The sequence below is a fragment of the Ambystoma mexicanum genome, chromosome 10 (assembly GCF_040938575.1).
Source record: "Ambystoma mexicanum isolate Mex_15411 chromosome 10, UKY_AmexF1_1, whole genome shotgun sequence".
Classification (NCBI taxonomy): domain Eukaryota; kingdom Metazoa; phylum Chordata; class Amphibia; order Caudata; family Ambystomatidae; genus Ambystoma; species Ambystoma mexicanum.
Window position 1 is genome coordinate 1304348982 of NC_090932.1, and position 12112 is coordinate 1304361093.

A 12112-nucleotide genomic window follows, 5' to 3' on the forward strand; every position below is an offset into this window, starting at 1 on the left:
TAAGTCTTTCTACTGTCATGTTCTTCTTGTTTCTAGTGAGAGTGGGTGGGGCCTTAATGGTGGGCGGGGGTGAGGGTCTGTCGGTGGAGAGCATAAATGATACCAGATGGTGGTCAGTCCAGGCTTGGGGTGAGATATTTGTAATGTTCACTAGGCAGTTGTGGTCGGCCACCCAGTCAAGTGTTCTACCTTTCGTATGCGTGGGTGTCATACATCTTTGCACAAAGCCTAATTCAGTAAGAGTATTAGCTATGGTACTAGCGGAATGGTCTTCTAGATCATTGTAGCCCAAGTTAAAGTCTCCTAAGGTGAGAGCTTGAGTGGAGCTTTTGAGGTTGCTGGATAGGATGGAGTTAAGGTCTTCATCGAAGGTGCCAATGGGGCCTGGCGGACGGTAGATCAAGTAGATGTTAAGAGTTTGGGAGTTAGTGAGTGGTATTTTGACTGCTAGTGATTCGCAAGAGAGGGCGTCGGTCGAGGTGGCTAGTCTCATGGTGAGACTGCACTTATGGATAAAGGCGACACCGCCTCCTCTAGAATTAGGACGGTCTTGTCTCAGGATGGAATAGTTATCTGGGACTGCCAACATAAGCATAGGGCCTGCTGCTGGGTGTAGCCAGGTCTCAGTGATGGCGAGGAAGTCAAGGTCTTCGGTGAGTATTAAGTCTGCAATTTCTGTAGCATGAGCTACTAGCGACCTGGCATTGATCAAGGCTCCCTTGATATTGGGGCTAGCTTTGTTTTTAGAGATAGTGGCTATGTTTTTTCAAGTAGTAGTAGTATGGCGCTTGTCTTGTGTAAGTTTAGGGGTACTCTGGTTGCGGGAGTTCTGAAGGGTTTGTAATGGGTTACTGGATTGTGTGGAGGTGTTTGGTCGCGGTGGCAGCGATCTAGAGTTTTGTGTAGTGGGCAGTGAGCGGGCAAGTGGTTCATGGATTTTGGCTAGTCTGGCTCTAAGTCCTAAGTTCCTTTCTGTGGTGGTGCGAGGGTGACTGGAAGGTAGCAGTGTCTGAGAGTCTTTTAAATCTAGGTAGGGTACTTGGTTGTTGTGTCAGGGTAGGGCTGGCATGTTAGGTAGGTGTGTAGCCTTCTTGGTCGGAAATGTGTTATTGAGGCTGATCATGAAGTAGGCAAGCAAGATGGAGGTGAGTAGATACATGCTAAATGGTGGGGTCGAGAGTGTTATGGAGCGCTAAATAATACCTGAATTGGGGTGGCCGCACGTGGATGGGATGGTCTATGTAGCCCCTAGATAAGGGTAGTTGATGAGGCTGTGATGCCGGGGGTCTGGCAGACGGCAGACACTGGCACGTGCAGGGGGTCTGGCAGACGGTAGACACTGGCACGTAACAGGCATGAAACAGGCACTAGCCTTGTTTCAATAGTGTGGTCTAAGTACGACCATAGGGCACAACACAGTAGTGTGGTCACTATGCGACCATAGAGCACAACACAATAGTGTGATCACTATGCGGCCATAGGGCACAACACAGTAGTGTGGTCACTATGCGACCATAGGGCACAGCACAGTAGTGTGGTCTAAATACGACCATAAGGCACAACACAGTAGTGTGGTCTAAATACGACCATAAGGCACAACACAGTAGTGTGGTCACTATGCGACCATAGGGCACAGCACAGTAGTGTGGTCTAAATACGACCATAAGGCACAACACAGTAGTGTGGTCTAAATACGACCATAAGGCACAACACAGTAGTGTGGTCTAAATACGACCATAGGGCACAACACAGTAGTGTGGTCACTATGCGACCATAGGGCACAGCACAGTAGTGTGGTCTAAATACGACCATAAGGCACAACACAGTAGTGTGGTCTAAATACAACCATAAGGCACAACACAGTAGTGTGGTCACTATGCAACCAAAGGGTTTGTGACTAGTAGTAGAGACCATAGACCCATCAGAGTGGGGGTGGCTAAGAGTCCGTGCATGCAGTAATGTCCCGGTACTTGCAGGTACTTACAGTGCGTTCTCCTTATGCGAGAGGGTTCTGGTAAAGGATAGGGTGCAAGTTGAGCCGAGTTGATGGCCACTCCGTGCTCCCATGCGCGTAACAGGCGCAGAACAGGCCTTTGTATGGCCTTCGTATGGCCGCCGGCGTCCGCCTGTCGGCGGATGCAGAATTCAATTTAGTGCTGGTTATCGAGGCTGAGCCTCGTTTTCATGCCGCGTTGCGCCCGGCATCCCAGGGTCGGGCAGGGTAGTGGGACAGGGTCAGGCAGGCCCCTGTGTGCTGTGGCTGTGCTGCGGTACGGATCCAGGATGTGGATGCCGCTTCTGGGAGGGGGAGAGGGCTCCTGCCCTCTTCCCTTGGCGTGTGCGTCGGAGTGGGGTCGCAGGCGCAGAACAGGCCTTTGTATGGCCTTCGTGTGGCCGCCGGCGTCCGCCTGCCGGCGGATGCAGAATTCGATTTAGTGCTGGTTATCGAGGCTGAGCCTCGTTTTCATGCCGCGTTGCGCCTGGCATCCCAGGGTCGGGCAGGGTAGTGGGACAGGGTCAGGCAGGCCCCTGTGTGCTGTGGCTGTGCTGCGGTACGGATCCAGGATGTGGATGCCGCTTCTGGGAGGGGGAGAGGGCTCCTGCCCTCTTCCCTTGGCGTGTGTGTCGGAGTGGGGTCGCAGGCGCAGAACAGGCCTTTGTATGGCCTTCGTGTGGCCGCCGGCGTCCGCCTGCCGGCGGATGCAGAATTCGATTTAGTGCTGGTTATCGAGGCTGAGCCTCGTTTTCATGCCGCGTTGTGCCCGGCATCCCAGGGTCGGGCAGGGTAGTGGGACAGGGTCAGGCAGGCCCCTGTGTGCTGTGGCTGTGCTGCGGTACGGATCCAGGATGTGGATGCCGCTTCTGGGAGGGGGAGAGGGCTCCTGCCCTCTTCCCTTGGCGTGTGCGTCGGAGTGGGGTCGCAGGCGCAGAACAGGCCTTTGTATGGCCTTCGTGTGGCCGCCGGCGTCCGCCTGCCGGCGGATGCAGAATTCGATTTAGTGCTGGTTATCGAGGCTGAGCCTCGTTTTCATGCCGCGTTGCGCCCGGCATCCCAGGGTCGGGCAGGGTAGTGGGACAGGGTCAGGCAGGCCCCTGTGTGCTGTGGCTGTGCTGCGGTACGGATCCAGGATGTGGATGCCGCTTCTGGGAGGGGGAGAGGGCTCCTGCCCTCTTCCCTTGGCGTGTGCGTCGGAGTACCCAGAACGGGCCGGAACGGTACCCTAACATATAAAAAGGCAGCAAAAATCACCTGAAAATTATGCAAACACACATGAAGAACATTTTGAAATGAGAAAGGTGCACCAATATGCTGTCATTAACCCATTACTGCCCAAAATCTACATTTTATCACGAAAAAGTACCCGGAACGGGCCGGAACGGTACCCTAACATAGAAAAAGGCAGCCAAAATCACCTGAAAATGATGCAAACACACATGAAGAACATTTTGAAATGAGAAAGGTGCACCAATATGCTGTCATTAACCCATTACTGCCCAAAATCTACATTTTATCACGAAAAAGTACCCGGAACGGGTCGGAACGGTACCCTAACATATAAAAAGGCAGCAAAAATCACCTGAAAATAATGCAAACAAACATGAAGAACATTTTGAAATGAGAAAGGTGCACCAATATTAACCCATTACTGCCCAAAATCTACATTTTCACATGAAAAAGTACCCGGAACGGGCCGGAACGGTACCCTGATATATAAAATGACAGCAAAACTCACCTGAAAATGATGCAAACACACATGAAGAACATATTGGAAATGGGATAGGTTGAACAATGTGCTGTCATTAACCCATTACTGCCCAAAATCTAAATTTTCAGACGAAAAAGTACCCGGAACGGCCCGGAACGGTACCCTAATATATAAAACGGCAGCAAAACTCACATGAAAATGATGCAAACACACATGAAGAACATTTTGAAATGGCAAAGGATGAACAATGTGCTGTCATTAACCCATTACTGCCCAAAATCTATATTTTCACACGAAAAAAAACCCGGAACGGGCCGGAACGGTACCCTAACATATAAAATGGCAGCAAAAAGCACCTGAAAATGATGCAAACACACATGAAGAACATTTTGAAATGGCAAAGGATGAACAATGTGCTGTCATTAACCCATTACTGCCCAAAATCTACATTTTAACACGAAAAAGTACCCGGAACGGGCCGGAACGCTACCTTAATATATAAAACGGCAGCAAAACTCACCTGAAAATGATGCAAACACACATGAAGAACATGTTGAAATGAGAAAGGTGCACCAATATGCTGTCATTAACCCATTATTGCCCAAAATTTACATTTTATCACGAAAAAGTACCCGGAACGGGCCGGAACGCTACCCTAACATATAAAATGGCAGCAAAAATCACCTGAAAATTATGCAAACACACATGAAGTACATTTTGAAATGAGAAAGGTGCACCAATATGCTGTCATTAACCCATTACTGCCCAAAATCTACATTTTCACACGAAAAAGTACCAGGAACGGGCCGGAACGGTACCCTAACATATAAAAAGGCAGCAAAAATCACCTGAAAATTATGCAAACACACATGCAGAACATTTTGAAATGAGAAAGGTGCACCAGTATGCTGTCATTAACCCATTACAGCCCAAAATCCACATTTTGACATGAAAAAGTACCCGGAACGGGCCGGAACGGTACCCTAATATATAAAACGGCAGCAAAACTCACCTGAAAATGATGCAAACACACATGAAGAACATTTTGAAATGGCAAAGGATGAACAATGTGCTGTCATTAACCCATTACTGCCCAAAATCTACATTTTAACACGAAAAAGTACCCGGAACGGGCCGGAACGCTACCCTAATATATAAAACGGCAGCAAAACTCACCTGAAAATGATGCAAACACACAAGAAGAACATGTTGAAATGAGAAAGGTGCACCAATATGCTGTCATTAACCCATTATTGCCCAAAATGTACATTTTATCACGAAAAAGTACCCGGAACGGGCCGGAACGGTACCCTAACATATAAAATGGCAGCAAAAATCACCTGAAAATTATGCAAACACACATGAAGTACATTTTGAAATGAGAAAGGTGCACCAATATGCTGTCATTAACCCATTACTGCCCAAAATCTACATTTTCACACGAAAAAGTACCCGGAACAGGCCGGAACGGTACCCTAACATATAAAAAGGCAGCAAAAATCACCTGAAAATTATGCAAACACACATGAAGAACATTTTTAAATGAGAAAGGTGCACCAATATGTTGTCATTAACCCATTACTGCCCAAAATCTACATTTTATCACGAAAAAGTACCCGGAACGGGCCGGAACGGTACCCTAACATATAAAAAGGCAGCCAAAATCACCTCAAAATGATGCAAACACACATGAAGAACATTTTGAAATGAGAAAGGTGCACCAATATGTTGTCATTAACCCATTACTGCCCAAAATCTACATTTTATCACGAAAAAGTACCTGGAACGGGCCGGAACGCTACCCTAATATATAAAACGGCAGCGAAACTCACCTGAAAATGATGAAAACACACATGAAGAACATTTTGAAATGAGAAAGGTGCACCAATATGCTGTCATTAACCCATTACTGCCCAAAATCTACATTTTCACACTAAAAAAGTACCCGGAACGGGCCGGAACGGTACCCTAACATATAAAAAGGCAGCAAAAATCACCTGAAAATTATGCAAACACACATGAAGAACATTTTGAAATGAGAAAGGTGCACCAATATGTTGTCATTAACCCATTACTGCCCAAAATCTACATTTTCACATGAAAAAGTACCCGGAACGGGCCGGAACGGTACCCTAATATATAAAATGGCAGCAAAACTCACCTGAAAATGATGCAAACACACATGAAGAACATTTTGGAAATGGGATAGGTTGAACAATGTGCTGTCATTAACCCATTACTGCCCAAAATCTATATTTTCACACGAAAAAAAACCCGGAACGGGCTGGAACGGTACCCTAACATATAAAATGGCAGCAAAAAGCACCTGAAAATGATGCAAACACACATGAAGAACATTTTGAAATGGCAAAGGATGAACAATGTGCTGTCATTAACCCATTACTGCCCAAAATCTACATTTTAACACGAAAAAGTACCCGGAACGGGCCGGAACGCTACCCTAATATATAAAACGGCAGCAAAACTCACCTGAAAATGATGCAAACACACATGAAGAACATGTTGAAATGGGAAAGGTGCACCAATATGCTGTCATTAACCCATTATTGCCCAAAATTTACATTTTATCACGAAAAAGTACCCGGAACGGGCCGGAACGCTACCCTAACATATAAATGGCAGCAAAAATCACCTGAAAATTATGCAAACACACATGAAGCACATTTTGAAATGAGAAAGGTGCGCCAATATGCTATTTATTAACCCATTACTGCCCAAAATCTACATTTTCACACGAAAAAGTACCCGGAACGGGCCGGAACGGTACCCTAACATATAAAAAGGCAGCAAAAATCACCTGAAAATTATGCAAACACACATGAAGAACATTTTGAAATGAGAAAGGTGCACCAATATGCTGTCATTAACCCATTACAGCCCAAAATCTACATCTTCACATGAAAAAGTACCCGGAACGGGCCGGAACGGTACCCTAATATATAAAACGGCAGCAAAACTCACCTGAAAATGATGCAAACACACATGAAGAACATTTTGAAATGGCAAAGGATGAACAATGTGCTGTCATTAACCCATTACTGCCCAAAATCTACATTTTAACACGAAAAAGTACCCGGAACGGCCCGGAACGCTACCCTAATATATAAAACGGCAGCAAAACTCACCTGAAAATGATGCAAACACACATGAAGAACATGTTGAAATGAGAAAGGTGCACCAATATGCTGTCATTAACCCATTATTGCCCAAAATTTACATTTTATCACGAAAAAGTACCCGGAACGGGCCGGAACCGTACCCTAACATATAAAATGGCAGCAATAATCACCTGAAAATTATGCAAACACACATGAAGTACATTTTGAAATGAGAAAGGTGCTCCAATATGCTGTCATTAACCCATTACTGCCCAAAATCTACATTTTCACACAAAAAAGTACCCAGAACGGGCCGGAACGGTACCCTAACATATAAAAATGCAGCAAAAATCACCTGAAAATTATGCAAACACACATGAAGAACATTTTGAAATGAGAAAGGTGCACCAATATGCTGTCATTAACCCATTACTGGCCAAAATCTACATTTTATCACGAAAAAGTACCCGGAACGGGCCGGAACGGTACCCTAACATATAAAAAGGCAGCCAAAATCACCTCAAAATGATGCAAACACACATGAAGAACATTTTGAAATGAGAAAGGTGCACCAATATGTTGTCATTAACCCATTACTGCCCAAAATCTACATTTTATCACGAAAAAGTACCTGGAACGGGCCGGAACGCTACCCTAATATATAAAACGGCAGCAAAACTCACCTGAAAATGATGAAAACACACATGAAGAACATTTTGAAATGAGAAAGGTGCACCAATATGCTGTCGTTAACCCATTACTGCCCAAAATCTACATTTTCACACGAAAAAGTACCCGGAACGGGCCGGAACGGTACCCTAACATATAAAAAGGCAGCAAAAATCACCTGAAAATTATGCAAACACACATGAAGAACATTTTGAAATGAGAAAGGTGCACCAATATGTTGTCATTAACCCATTACTGCCCAAAATCTACATTTTCACACGAAAAAGTACCCGGAACGGGCCGGAACGGTACCCTAACATATAAAAAGGCAGCAAAAATCACCTGAAAATGATGCAAACACACATGAAGAACATTTTGAAATGGCAAAGGATGAACAATGTGCTGTCATTAACCCATTACTGCCCAAAATCTACATTTTAACACGGAAAAGTACCCGGAACGGCCCGGAACGCTCCCCTAATATATAAAACGGCAGCAAAACTCACCTGAAAATGATGCAAACACACATGAAGAACATGTTGAAATGAGAAAGGTGCACCAATATGCTGTCATTAACCCATTATTGCCCAAAATTTACATTTTATCACGAAAAAGTACCCGGAACGGGCCGGAAGGGTACCCTAACATATAAAATGGCAGCAATAATCACCTGAAAATTATGCAAACACACATGAAGTACATTTTGAAATGAGAAAGGTGCTCCAATATGCTGTCATTAACCCATTACTGCCCAAAATCTACATTTTCACACAAAAAAGTACCCAGAACGGGCCGGAACGGTACCCTAACATATAAAAATGCAGCAAAAATCACCTGAAAATTATGCAAACACACATGAAGAACATTTTGAAATGAGAAAGATGCACCAATATGCTGTCATTAACCCATTACTGGCCAAAATCTACATTTTATCACGAAAAAGTACCCGGAACGGGCCGGAACGGTACCCTAACATATAAAAAGGCAGCCAAAATCACCTCAAAATGATGCAAACACACATGAAGAACATTTTGAAATGAGAAAGGTGCACCAATATGTTGTCATTAACCCATTACTGCCCAAAATCTACATTTTATCACGAAAAAGTACCTGGAACGGGCCGGAACGCTACCCTAATATATAAAACGGCAGCAAAACTCACCTGAAAATGATGAAAACACACATGAAGAACATTTTGAAATGAGAAAGGTGCACCAATATGCTGTCATTAACCCATTACTGCCCAAAATCTACATTTTCACACGAAAAAGTACCCGGAACGGGCCGGAACGGTACCCTAACATATAAAAAGGCAGCAAAAATCACCTGAAAATTATGCAAACACACATGAAGAACATTTTGAAATGAGAAAGGTGCACCAATATGTTGTCATTAACCCATTACTGCCCAAAATCTACATTTTCACACGAAAAAGTACCCGGAACGGGCCGGAACGGTACCCTAACATATAAAAAGGCAGCAAAAATCACCTGAAAATGATGCAAACACACATGAAGAACATTTTGAAATGGCAAAAGATGAACAATGTGCTGTCATTAACCCATTACTGCCCAAAATCTACATTTTAACACGAAAAAGTACCCGGAACGGCCCGGAACGCTACCCTAATATATAAAACGGCAGCAAAACTCACCTGAAAATGATGCAAACACACATGAAGAACATGTTGAAATGAGAAAGGTGCACCAATATGCTGTCATTAACCCATTATTGCCCAAAATTTACATTTTATCACGAAAAAGTACCCGGAACGGGCCGGAACGGTACCCTAACATATAAAATGGCAGCAATAATCACCTGAAAATTATGCAAACACACATGAAGTACATTTTGAAATGAGAAAGGTGCTCCAATATGCTGTCATTAACCCATTACTGCCCAAAATCTACATTTTCACACAAAAAAGTACCCAGAACGGGCCGGAACGGTACCCTAACATATAAAAATGCAGCAAAAATCACCTGAAAATTATGCAAACACACATGAAGAACATTTTGAAATGAGAAAGATGCACTAATATGCTGTCATTAACCCATTACTGGCCAAAATCTACATTTTATCACAAAAAAGTACCCGGAACGGGCCGGAACGGTACCCTAACATATAAAAAGGCAGCCAAAATCACCTCAAAATGATGCAAACACACATGAAGAACATTTTGAAATGAGAAAGGTGCACCAATATGTTGTCATTAACCCATTACTGCCCAAAATCTACATTTTATCACGAAAAAGTACCTGGAACGGGCCGGAACGCTACCCTAATATATAAAACGGCAGCAAAACTCACCTGAAAATGATGAAAACACACATGAAGAACATTTTGAAATGAGAAAGGTGCACCAATATGTTGTCATTAACCCATTACTGCCCAAAATCTACATTTTCACACGAAAAAGTACCCAGAACGGGCCGGAACGGTACCCTAACATATAAAATGGCAGCAAAAAGCACCTGAAAATGATGCAAACACACATGAAGAACATTTTGAAATGGCAAAGGATGAACAATGTGCTGTCATTAACCCATTACTGCCCAAAATCTACATTTTAACACGAAAAAGTACACGGAACGGGCCGGAACGCTACCCTAATATATGAAACGGCAGCAAAACTCACCTGAAAATGATGCAAACACACATGAAGAACATGTTGAAATGAGAAAGGTGCACCAATATGCTGTCATTAACCCATTATTGCCCAAAATTTACATTTTATCACGAAAAAGTACCCGGAACGGGCCGGAACGCTACCCTAACATATAAAATGGCAGCAAAAATCACCTGAAAATTATGCAAACACACATGAAGTACATTTTGAAATGAGAAAGGTGCACCAATATGCTGTCATTAACCCATTACTGCCCAAAATCTACATTTTCACACGAAAAAGTACCCGGAACGGGCCGGAACGGTACCCTAACATATAAAAAGGCAGCAAAAATCACCTGAAAATTATGCAAACACACATGAAGAACATTTTGAAATGAGAAAGGTGCACCAATATGCTGTCATTAACCCATTACAGCCCAAAATCTACATTTTCACATGAAAAAGTACCCGGAACGGGCCGGAACGGTACCCTAATATATAAAACGGCAGCAAAACTCACCTGAAAATGATGCAAACACACATGAAGAACATTTTGAAATGGCAAAGGATGAACAATGTGCTGTCATTAACCCATTACTGCCCAAAATCTACATTTTAAGACGAAAAAGTACCCGGAACGGCCCGGAACGCTACCCTAATATATAAAACGGCAGCAAAACTCAGCTGAAAATGATGCAAACACACATGAAGAACATGTTGAAATCAGAAAGGTGCACCAATATGCTGTCATTAACCCATTATTGCCCAAAATTTACATTTTATCACGAAAAAGTACCCAGAACGGGCCGGAACGGTACCCTAACATATAAAAAGGCAGCAAAAATCACCTGAAAATTATGCAAACACACATGAAGAACATTTTGAAATGAGAAAGGTGCACCAATATGCTGTCATTAACCCATTACTGGCCAAAATCTACATTTTATCACGAAAAAGTACCTGGAACGGGCCGGAACGGTACCCTAATATATAAAATGGCAGCAAAACTCACCTGAAAATGATGCAAACACACATGAAGAACATTTTGGAAATGGCAAAGGATGAACAATGTGCTGTCATTAACCCATTACTGCCCAAAATCTATATTTTCACACGAAAAAAAACCCGCAACGGGCCGGAACGGTACCCTAACATATAAAATGGCAGCAAAAAGCACCTGAAAATGATGCAAACACACATGAAGAACATTTTGAAATGGCAAAGGATGAACAATGTGCTGTCATTAACCCATTACTGCCCAAAATCTACATTTTAACACGAAAAAGTACCCGGAACGGCCCGGAACGCTACCCTAATATATAAAACGGCAGCAAAACTCACCTGAAAATGATGCAAACACACATGAAGAACATGTTGAAATGAGAAAGGTGCACCAATATGCTGTCATTAACCCATTATTGCCCAAAATTTACATTTTATCACGAAAAAGTACCCGGAACGGGCCGGAACGGTACCCTAACATATAAAATGGCAGCAATAATCACCTGAAAATTATGCAAACACACATGAAGTACATTTTGAAATGAGAAAGGTGCTCCAATATGCTGTCATTAACCCATTACTGCTCAAAATCTACATTTTCACACAAAAAAGTACCCAGAACGGGCCGGAACGGTACCCTAACATATAAAAATGCTGCAAAAATCACCTGAAAATTATGCAAACACACATGAAGAACATTTTGAAATGAGAAAGGTGCACCAATATGCTGTCATTAACCCATTACTGGCCAAAATCTACATTTTATCACGAAAAAGTACCCGGAACGGGCCGGAACGGTACCCTAACATATAAAAAGGCAGCCAAAATCACCTCAAAATGATGCAAACACACATGAAGAACATTTTGAAATGAGAAAGGTGCACCAATATGTTGTCATTAACCCATTACTGCCCAAAATCTACATTTTATCACGAAAAAGTACCTGGAACGGGCCGGAACGCTACCCTAATATATAAAACGGCAGCAAAACTCACCTGAAAATGA